We start from the raw sequence: 12,119 nt of genomic DNA on the forward strand, positions 1-12,119 counted from the left end.
GGCCTATGACCACTTCTGGCCAATGAGATCTGAACGAAAGTAGGTTGAGAACACCCAAACATTTACTTTTCCTATTAAAGGGATAGGCATGGCTGGTTCTACTCCTCGCCTCCCTTCTTTCTGCCTTGAACACAGACAGGTGTCTGGAGCTATAGCATTTCTCTTGCAACCACGAGGCAAAGAAAGAGCTGGGTAAGCATCAGGGATAAGCAGCACCAGCTGTGGCAAATGCCTACCTCCGAACACTGACAAGAGCCTTTATGCTCAGCCATCGAAGCTGGCTTTCTGCTACTTGCAGTTTAACATGATTCTAAGCACGACGCACCATGCTTGGCACCCTTGCCGTCGATTCTGCTGGCCCTGGAGGACTCTGAGGCATAGGGGCAGAATCTCACCCACCTCCGCTCTCCATCACCTCCCCTTTGCAGGGCAAACCCACAAACACCCAAGCTGGGTCGATGCGATTGTGAGATTTTCCCAAGCCAGCCAGGGGTTTTCATCACTGACAGGTTACATGGGTGACAGTTGCTATCCAAAGAAGGCCCTTGGACTTATATCAAAGGTGATGTTAATTAAAGGGCCAGTCTGTTCCAAGGCTGAGACATCTACATCCTGGGTGGGAGCGACCCCTGGGAGCCAGGAACACAGTGCCCTGACCAGCTACCCTCCTGACCAGGTGGCAGCACCCACCCAGCGGCCCCAGCGGCAGCACCACAGGCCAGCAGGTGCTCTCTGTGAGGAGAATACGTTTGAATGGGCCTGAGTGCATTATTTTGAAGAAATCCTCAACATCACCTGGTCCCAGCAGCTTATTCAGCCTCAATTTCAGAGCTGTAAGGAAAAAGGGGTAAAAAAGTCCTGGAATTTATGTAGCAAATCATACCCATCTATTATGGTTTCTGATGATATAACCTCCTGTGGGGGCAGCCTGGGTTATTATTAATCCCACTTACTGACTTCTTACACTGAGGGTCATCGGTGTCTCTTGACCAGGAAGGCATCCGTGTCTGTCTGTCCGCTGGCATCCCACTGCACTCACCGGGCTCTCTCCACCACTGGAGCGGCCGGATTCCAGGACACCGACCGGGCCAGGCTGACCAGGGGCAGGACGGCTGGTTTAGGGTGTGTGGCATCCTTTCCTCTTCCACTCCAGCCAGCCTGTTCCCTGATCCTTCTCCCACACGCTCCCGTGGGCACCCCAAACACCACCACTTCCTCTGAGTGACATGACAAGATCTGAGGTGTGGTGTCTCTGTCTAAGATGCTTCTCCTGGTGTCTTCACATGGTCTTCCCTCCGTGCGTGTCTGTGCCCTAATCTCCCCTTCTCAGGAGGTGGTACTGGATTAGGGCCTATTCTACTGACCTCATTTAACCTTAATTGCACCTTAAAGACGCTGTCTTCAAATACAGCCACATTCTGAGGGGTTAGGACTTCAGCATGTGAATTTCGAGGGGGCACAATCCATCCCAGAATAGTACTCATGTGATTACATTGGCCCCACCCAGATAATCCAGGATAATGTCCCCATTTTAAGGTCTATATTCTTAACTATACCTGCAAATTCTCTTTGGCCTTGTAATACAACACCATTATAGGTTCCAGGGATTCGGATGTGGACAGCTTTGGGGGCGAGGCCCTTCTACTTTCCACACTGTGCTGAGTACTTTACATAGGTTATCCTGTTATCCCCAATTCACAGCTACACCAACGACCTGAAGCAATTACGAATGACCCAAAGTCGCAAGGTTGGTCAATACTGGGATGTGGTGCGCCCCTGGCCGAAGACAGGGCCTGCCCGTTTTAATGGCCGCCCTGTGAGGCCTCACAGCAGAGCAGCTTCAGGTCCAGAATCTGAGGGTGGTTCTCCCCTAGCACAGACGTGGGGTAAGTGGACACACTCCTCCTCGCTCACTCCGAGATGGGCTACATCGGTCTCCCTGTAGCCAAAGTCGTGGTTCACAGCATAGATCTGACCTCATCACTCCTCTACTTAAAATCCTTGAATGGTCCATGGCCCTCAGGTGGCGATGGTCTGAATGTGTCCCCCCAAATTCATAAATAGGAAATTCTAACCCCCAAGGTGATGCTACTTAGGAGGTGGGGCCTTTGGGAGGTGATTACTCATGCGGTTGGAGCCCTAATGAAGGGATTTGTACTAAAAGAGGCCTGGGAAGCTCCCTCATCCCTCCCACCATGTGAGGACACAGCATGAAGTCCGTGACTTGGCAGAGAGTCCTCACCCAACCATGCTGGCACCTTGATCTTGGACTCTCAGCCTTCAGAGCTGTGGGAAATGCATGTCTGTTGTTTCTAAGCCACCCGGTCTCTGGCATTTTGTTATAGCAGCCCCAATGGACTGAGACACAAAGACCAAACCATATGCTGCTTTTGTAGGTGCTCTTTGATTTAAAGCTATGAAAACCCAACTCCACTGTGGAAAACAGTATGGGAATTCCTCAGAGAGTTAAATACAGAGTTTCCATATGACCCAAGAGTTCCACTCCTAGGCATGTTACCAAAAATAATTAAAAACATATTTAAACAAATACATGTACACACATGTTCATAGCAGCATTACTCACAACAAGTGAAAACAACCCAAGCGCCCATCAACAGATGAATGGATAAGCAAAATGTGATCTATACATACCATGGGTATCTTTCATTTATAAAAGGGGATGAAGCACTGACGTATGCTACAATGTGGATGAAACTTGAAAATATTGTTTTCAAGTGAAAAGAATCCAGACACAAAATGTCATGTATTATATAATTCCATTCATTCGAAATATCCAGGAGAGGCAAATCCAGAAGGTTGTTTAGTTCACAAGGGCTTGGGGGAGGGGAGAACTACCCAATGGGGACAAGGTTTCCTTTTGGGGCAATGGGAATGTTTTGGAACTAGTTAGCCGTGGTGGTTGCACACACTAAGAATGTTCTAAATGCCCTGCATTGTTCACTTTAAAATGGTGTGTGAATTTTACCTCAATTTAAAAACAAGCAATTGAGAGAAGCAGGAAGGAAGGAAGGAAGGAAAGAAGGAAGCAAGCGGGGGAGAGGGAGGGAGAGGAGGAATTTATTGGCTCTTGTCACTATGAAGTGAAGAAGGGTGCTCAGCTGAATGATGGGCTGAAATGGTGCATGAGGCCGCTCCATCCTTGTGCACTGTCTCTGATGGCCCCGTCCTGCCTCAGCCTCCACTGGACAGACAGGGTGACCAGCCTCCAGCCCCAGGCCTGAGGGCTCCCAGCTCAGAAGTCCAGCAGAAAGACGCTGTTTCCTGTTCCCTCCCTGTGCCCACCGTCGTACTCCAAACACCCCAATGTGCAGTCAGGGGGAAGTTGGGGGGCTGTAGTTTCTTTGAGGGTTTAATTTCTTTAAAGAGGGATTAATTTTGAACTTTCATTTTCCTGCAGTAAAGGGAGGAGTATGCATGCATCAAGGTCCGGTCAGAAGAAACTGACAGCCGTGGTCATTGGAACTGGGAAGATTTAACGTAGGGAACTGACCACTAAACTGGTAGAGGGGGTGAGAGAGGACTGATGGGGGTCCAGAGTGGCACGTGCATGGGCGTGGCTACTTCTCAGTTGAGGGAGAGTGGACATAGGACTAGCAGAGAGGCCATCACACCCAAGGCCATTCTGACCTCTCCAGAGATGCCAGGCTGCGGGCACAGGCTGAGACAAAGGCGCTTGCGGGAGGGGCAGCTGGCCTAGGCCCGCGCTGAAGAAAACAGCAGCGCAGGGCACAGCCCGAAGGGAGGCTTCTTCCTGATGCCCTGGCCTCGCGGGCCCTCTGTTGCCCTCTGTGCATGAAGCCTGCCCTTCCTCCAGCCAGCAAAGGAGAAATGCCCGCAGGCCCCAGCCCGTGTCCCAGTCAGAGAAAGAAGGACGAGAGATGATCAATTAATAACTGAGACAGGTGATTGGTTTGTGGGGCCTTTGGTTCCTCCTGCTTGGGCTCTTTGGGGACCTTGGATCTGGGCTGCAAACAGTCATGGTGTCTCTCTCTCTGGAAAGGCAGGTCGGGCATGGAGCCGGGCAGGGGGTTTGAGGGCCGGATGTAAAGGGTGTTCTTAGCTTTGATTCATTCCCACTCTGACCTACTTTGGAGGGACGGGAGCTGAACTTCTCCCTTCACTGCGAAGGAGATAGGGATTGCAGAGTAACGGAGGCGGCAGCGATGCCCCGTCCACCAGCCTTCTAGGGAGAGGGATGCTGAGGAGCGCACACCAGCTTCACGCCGACCGACCAGACCGCGTCTGCTGCGGGTGGGCTCCCTGTGTGTGTGGCCCCCGGCGCACCGTTCGGCCTCCTGTGGGTCAGGGTTGCGGCCAAGCCTAGGACCGTGCTCTGCTCTCCTCTATCAAGCCTTCTGGCTGAGCTCTGCGTTGGCCTCCTGCACGAGGCACCGGGTGGGAGGGGATAAGTCCCTTGTTTTCAGTTTGTGGCTACAGGGAAACGTCTCCTGCAGAACCCAGCCCAGCTCTGCCCAGTGGTGCCTGCCTCCCCCTCGCTCCTGCTCCGTGTCACCACAGCTCGCGTGAAGCTGCGGCCAGGATGGAGTGTCCCTGAGCTCCCTTCACCCGACAACGGCCACCCTGATGCTTACGCAGCTGCTGTCCACAGACCCGGTTCCAGTCTAACCTTCCAGAGGCCAGGCTCCAGAGCGCGTGCCCTGTGCTTGGAGGACGCGTGCGTTCGCATTGCAGTTGCATCAGCACTTCCGGGACACAGGATGCAGCATGGTATTAGCACACGCCCGGCCTGGACTTGCACAGAGGAGGTCCTGGGGAGAGCAAACGTGGACGGGGAAAGAACGAGCATTCGGGGAGCCGGGGGTGCTGCCCAGCGTGTGCCCAGGCTGCGAGAGCTCTGAACAAAAGAGGAACCGCTAAGCCTCCACCCATCATCCAGGCAGAAGGCAAACCGATCTTTTCCCCAAACAGCACTTCTCTCCAACAAACAGCGGCCATAAAAGCAGAGGCTCCAAAACTTTAAGAGGCCATAAACCTTTTGGCAATGGCACAGGCTCTGAGAATGCACACATGAATAAATAAAAACCCAAAGCAGCCGCTGAGACATCGCTGCGTCCGGAAGCACACGGATCAACAGACTCTTAGAGGAAAGAAACACAGGCCGCTCCGCCTGACAGCATTTCACATGAGCCGGGGAGCTGCCCTCCCGGCACTGGGTCCCCCCAAGCCGTGAGCCAGCTGAACAGGGAGGATGCATTGCGATACAAAATCGATGCCAATTCTTGGTGGCCGAATAGAGACCTCATTGAATAACCCGTAGGCTTGCAGACACTCTGCTCTGGGGAGGGAGAGAACAGCCGTCTGTGCCTAAGGAGGCAGACACACATCACCCTGAATTACCAGGTTCAAGTTCACATTCAGCCTCCCAACCAAGCGCTTCGGGGCAGAGAGGCCCGCGTGTCAGGCCCTGCATTCAGTGGTGTACGTGGGAAGGCTTTCCACGTGGAAAGGCGGACATTAAATGCTGGTTTCTCCTCTGAGAGCCGCTACGAAGACCCTGCAGCCTGCTCGCACCAGGTTTCATCCTCGATTTAAAAACGGCCTTTCCCCTGCAGCTCTCTGAGTGGTGACTGGGAAGAATGACAACGAGGCCCTTGGATCAGATAGAATTCATCTGACTCGCTCCTCCTGCTGGTTTTTGCTGGGACACTCAGCACCCAGGCGGCATCCGTGCTGCCCCTTCCCCTGGACCGCATGCCAAGGCTGTGAGCTCCGTCCAGCTTCGGGGCTAATTTGTAGTGGAATTAGAGTTGAGGGTGTTTTCCTGGGAGTGGGGGGTGGGGTGTCTTTCTTTTCCTCGTCTTCTTCTCACCTGCAAGCACACCTTTCCAATCAAGTGCCCAACCACACGTATCAGGGCTGAAGAATGCACATAAGCCAGGACTTGGAAGAGGCTAGACAGAGACTCCATTAAGCCCCTGGAAGGAGGCAGAGTGTGGCAAGTGGGAATAAGGCAGCATGAGAAATGAACCTATTAGATAGTTGCTCTTGGTCCCCAGAGCACTTTTTATGTGCCGGTGCCACGCTGGGTGATGGAGACATAGCAATTCCGGGGCAGAGGAAAAAAAGACAGGAGGCGTTGGAAGGCAGTTGTGCCCTTGGGATGATGGACTGGCCTCCTCAGAGGGGTGCGTTTGAGGACAGGCCTAATCCTTCACCTTCTGGGTGAGGAAACGGATGCACAGAGACAATAAATTCAATGTAGCCTTTCCAAAAATAAGAATGAAGCCTGTGACTGCTTCTAAATCACAGGACTACTATGTCTGGGTTCAAATGAGCCATGTGAACTTTCTTAGGCCAATCAGGCTGCTATAACAAAAATACCATAGGCTGGGTGGCTTAAACAGCATTCGTTTCTCACTGTTGTGGAGGCCAGCAGGTTCCATGTCTGCTGAGGGCCGACTTCCTGTTTGCAGGAAGGAACACCATCGCTGTTCCTCACAGGGTGGCCGCGGGCAGGGGGCTCTCTAGGGCCTCTTTAATAAGGGCACTAATCCCATTCATGAGGTCTCCACCCTCATGACCTGTTCACCTCCCAAAGGCCTCACTCCCAAACATCATCACACTGGGGATCAGGATTTCAACATGTGAATTTTAGGGGGACAAAAACATTCAATCCAAATCATGAACCAAATAAGCAGCATGGCCTAAGGATCAGCTGATGAAGAGAGGAGAGGCTATTGTTTTTTGCGGGGAGTCAGAGAAGTTCGGGGGTCCTGTGATATCTTTTTTTACATCTGCTGATAGAAACAAGCCATCTAATTTTTTTCCTACTCATGAAAAACTCCCACTTTTGCCAAATAAACACCTTCTCCCTTATTCCAAAATAAGTCCACTTACTTGTTTTAACGCCTCCAGGCACCAACTGCTTTCTATGTAACCCTCACAACACTCCTGAGAGGCTGGCATCCCATTTTGTGGGTGAGGATATGGAGGCTAAATCACCTGCTGAAAGTCTCACAGCCAGCCATGATCTAGCCATGATCTAGCCATGATCTAGCTATGGTCTAGCTATGGTCTAGCCATGGTCTAGCCATGGTCTAGCCATGGTCTAGCCATGGTCTAGTCAACTCCAAACCAGACGTGTGCCCCTTTCAGTATCCGCAAAACTCAGATTCATTTGCCGCAATGAGCAGGCTCTCTTGCCTCCTTCCACAACCGCAAGAACACATGGAGCCAATACATACACTCAACTCACTGGCTTTCTCTGGCAAGGCTGCCCTCAGAGACCGGCCGGAACAAGCGATTCCCTGCTGCACACAGGAGGGGCCACGGTGGGGCAGCAGCAGCCCCCTCTGACGGCCGCACCCAAAGGGGGCTCAGACTGTGAGACTCCAAGGGACCCGGAGACAGAGTGGAGGGATGGCAGCCACCGTGTCCGGGGTGTCACAGGCTCCTTGTAAATGCCCAGCCTCGTGTTCCCGTAGGATGGGGATGGCATACCTGAATTGATCCCTGTGCACCTCCCCCAGGGTACGTCTGCTCAATGCAGTGGGTCTCATCAGTCACTGGTGTTGAGCTGACCTCCATCACAAGCGGACAGCAATGTATGTTTATACCCCTCTACCGCAATCCCCTGCTGTTTCTGCCCTAAAACCTGGTGGCAGAGCCGACTTAGAGGAATCCATTCATTCACTCATCAAACACTGAGGGGTCCCCTTTAGACAACCTGCTGTTGATGTGGTAGAAATGTTACGGGCTTCCAAGAAAGACTTGTTTTCAAACCTTGGCTCTGCCACAAGATGTGTGACCTTGAGAAAATTACATACCTTTTCTGTGTCCTCTTCAGTATATCTTCTGCATGAGGCTCTGACGGAATGAAATGGCATAGCACCTAGAATGACAGGTGGTATGATGTGTTCAGCAATGGGAATGCTCCCACACTCCCCCTGGGCAGGGACCCCCCTGCCCCCCCCCCCCCCCCCCGCCGCCACCACCACATCCACATTAGACATGGACCTCCGGCGCTTCAATTCTTGGCCAAGAGTTTAAGAGTTGTGACATGTGTGTAAAACAAGAAGACGAAAGTACACCAAACAAACTAATCATGTGCACCCCTCCCTCCATGAAAAGAGGGAAAAGAAGAGCGTTTCCAGGGAATGAGACATTTGCAGGGCGAGAATGGGAGGGCGTTCTGTAGGGAAGTTTCCAGACAGAGAAGTTTGGGGACCTGAGGGGAGAGCCTCCCTGTGGCTTTGGAACCTGAAGTGAGCAGAAGCGGAAGGACTGTGAGAAAGTCTCTGTGAAAACTGAAGAGCCTTGAAAAAAACTATTTTTTCCTTTGAGATATAGATGATATATAACATATTAGTTTCAGGTGTACAACATAATAATTCAATACTTGTATATATTGCAAAATGATCATTGCAATAGGTTTAGTTAAGATCTGTCACCATGTATGTTACAATTATTTTTTTATAATGGGAACTTTTAAGACCTACTTTCTTAGCAGCTTTCCCACATATAGTATAGTACTGCTAACTAAAGTCACCATACTGTACACTATATCCCAAGACTTATTTATTTCATAACTGGAAGTTGTACATTTTGACCTGTTTATAGAAACACTAGAGGCCCAGTGCATGAAATTCATGCACTCAGGGTGGGGGGGGGGGTCCCTCAGCTTGGCCTGTGCCCTCTCGCAGTCTGGGAGCCCTTGGGGGATGTCCGACTTATGGCTTAGGCCTGCTCTGGGGACATTCTTAGTGCTCCTGCCACTGCAGCTGCGCTCACCAGCTGTGAGCTCAGCTTCTGGCTGAGTGGCGCTCTCCCAGTGGGAGCACACTGACCATCAGGGGGCAGCTCCTGCATTGAGAGTCTGCCCCCTGGTGGTCAGTGTGCATTCATAGCAACCACTTGTTCCGCTGTTTGGTTGATTTACAAATTAGCCTTTTATTATATAGGATGATTGTCATTGAGGAAACCTCAGGTAAAGGCTTAAAAGAAAAAGAAAAATCTCATTGGACACTGTTGTGTAGTAGTGGCAGAAAGTTGACCAACACCATTGCCTGAAAGTAAAAAGAGTACCTTACGCACAAGGTGATTTGGCTAAGGAGAGGGTCCAAGCAGAGCACTGAAGGTGCCATCTGATTTCTTCTTGCTGCTGCTGGTAAAGGTGAGAAAAGAGAGATAGTTAAGGGAGGACTGTTAAACACAAGAGAGCTAGAACTCTCTGGAAACTCTTGACCTACCCAGATGGAAAATGATATTAAAATCAAGAAAGGGCTTCCAGGCAAGAATCAAGTACATGGCACTGTCAGAAAAACCTGGTGTAAATAAGAAGCCAAGGGAGTCACTGGGTCTCAGTCTGCTGGGACCATCATAGCAAGTAACAAAAGCCGCAAGCTCGCCACTGAAGCTTTTTCCTAATGGAGGGAGCCCAAGGTTTTTACGAAAGTTACACTGCAAGAAACATTGCAGCTTGTGGTGAACGCAGCAGACAACACAAATAGAAAAGATGCTTTTGGAGTCAGAAACTTCTGTAGGCAGGAAGCAGGCTGAGAAAATGACACAAACACAGGAAGAGGAATGGTAGCTCAAAGGCTGGAAACAAAAGTCCATGGAGATGCCGAGAACCATGACAAATTATTCTGAAGCACTGTCAGTTTGTCCTCAGCTGGATTTCAGAATTGCTATGAACCAGTGACCAGTGCATCCCTAATTTCCACCCTTGTGGAGCAGGAGGGTCTACAGTAATTATCCTAGGCTTGTCCTACAATTGTATGTTCTTGGGGGGCAGGGGAAGATAACGAGTCTCTCTAGTTCACAAATTTCTGATAAAAAAGAGCTGGATTTGAAGACTCAAAGAGCCACACCCAGGGAGCTTCAGCAATAATATATGGGCCAGGTTTGGATAATGAGATTCTGGACCTCAAACTGATATTATATTGGGGTGAGACTTTTGGGGGCTTTGGGAGAGGCTGATCACATGTCATGTGTGGGAAGGACGTGAGTCCCTGGGGAACAGAGGGAGGGCTGCAGTAGCTAGTTTCCAAGATGTCCCCTAGTGACCCCCACCTTCCACTATTCTCTCCTTTGTGTCCTCCTCCCACACAGACTAGAATTGACCCACAGAACCAATAGGATGCTGAAGAACAGAAGGATGTGACTTCCAAGGTCAGACATTGTGGCTTCCTCGCATTCTCCTTTGGGTGACTTGGTCTGGGAGGAGCTAGTTGCCATGTCATGAGGATATTGAAGCAGGCCTGTGGAGAGGCCACGTGTGAGGAGTGGGGCCTGCCGCTCACAGTCCTGTGAGGGACCATCTTGAAGCAGACTCGCCAGCCTCCTTCATGGGCTGCAGCCCTGGCTGACCTGTTGTTTGTAACGTCATGAGAGCACCTAAGCTAGGGCATCCTACTGAAATGCTCTTAAATTCCTGACCGACAGAAACTGTAAGATAACGAATGTTTATTATGGGTTTAAGCCACTAAATTTGGGGGTCATTTGTTACCTGGCAATAGAGAGCAGTGACAGGATTAGAATGAGCACATGTCAAAGATTTCACTCAATTCATTAATTAATGATGGAAATAGAAATATAGTTCTATTTGAGGAACTTGACATTTATTGGCAATTTAATGAAGAACATTTAGAATTTGAGTGTTAGGTTAATATAAAATAATAAAAACTGGTTAATGTCCTACAAGGTAATAAACCACAACCTTTGGGTTATCTATTCTACCAGATAGAAAGTATGTTCATCTCCATCAGTCAAAAATCTAAGTTCTCACAGAACTTCTAGGACCTCTAAGCAACAGCGCCAGGAGTGGAATAATTCTGTGTTGTGAGGGGCTGCTCTGTCTTTGGGGCAGGGTTGGCAGCACCCCAGGCCTTTGTCCACTAGTTGTCAGCAGCATCCCTTCCTCCCCACCAGTCACGACCATCCAGACATTGCAAATGTCCCCGAGGGCCCCAGGATTGTGAACCACTGTCATAGGTAATTAAATAATCCCTGGGCAGACCTATCAAAGGATGCCCCTTTGACACTAAAAGGACATGCCAATCACCCTTTCCTCTCATTTTTATCTTAACAAGCATATGAACCAGAAACTGAGAAAGGGAATTCCCTCCCACATGGCTGACTTGCTTCCAAAAGAGGGGGCCCTGACAACTGCTGCTACGTGGGCTACACCCAGGCATGACCTCCCTCACCTCCGCTCAGAGAGGATAGAGGTGAATGATGAAGAGGAGGCAAACGTGGCTGGAGTAGCGCATGGGGTCAGAGCGGTCCCAGGGCAAGCAGCAGAACAGCCTATAAGGACCTGTCACAAAGCGGCTGGCAGGATTATGGGTTGTTAGATGGTAGAAGGTAGGCGGGAAGGACAGGTGGGCAGGATGCCCAAATAGCATCCCAGGCCCTAACTAAGATTGTGAGGGTTTTGTTTGTTTTGTTGCCTTTTTAAAATCATTTTAAGTGTGCAAGAAGTATTTATCTAATAAAAAGAAGAAATCAAATTCACCTTTGGGGCAGATTCTTTGTTTTGAGAGGAACCAATAAGTAAAAAAATTACTAAATATGAAACCAATACTCACATGGTTCTTGTGGAGTCCAGTGGCCCCAGTGCAGACGTATGGGGCTGAGGAGCTCCATAGTCTGTGCTGAGTAAATGGCAGAATCAGAACTGTTTCTGAAAAACAAATTAGTTGGTGGCTAGGGGCTCAGGCATGGGCTAGCAGTGGCTGTCCCCGCAGCCAGGGGTGGCGTCTGCAGCAGGCCAGGCTGGGCGGGAAAACGCCACCCCAAGGGAGGAGGGGGGTCCAGAGCAGGGCTCCGGTGGGGCCTTCACGGTGCTGTGGCTTCCAGCTTGTTGCTTCAGGCTGAGGTTTGGTGAGTGCTCATGCTGGACAGTCATGGTCTGATGGACCAGCCTCGCCAGGGACCAGATGGCCAGGGAGCACTCCTGAGGTTAAGGAGGTAACTCCCCAACATGGGCGTATTCTTACAGTCATCCTGTAAGGCTGGTCTCCAGACAGGAAGCAAAGATGGGGGGCATGGAGGGGCGGCCTCTATCTGGGCTCCCAGCAGCTGGGTTGGACCCTGATCAGGGACATGCACACGCCTTCACGGAGGCCACCTGG

This window comes from Myotis nattereri (genome assembly GCF_964212035.1).
Source record: "Myotis nattereri genome assembly, chromosome: 1".
NCBI lineage: Eukaryota > Metazoa > Chordata > Mammalia > Chiroptera > Vespertilionidae > Myotis > Myotis nattereri.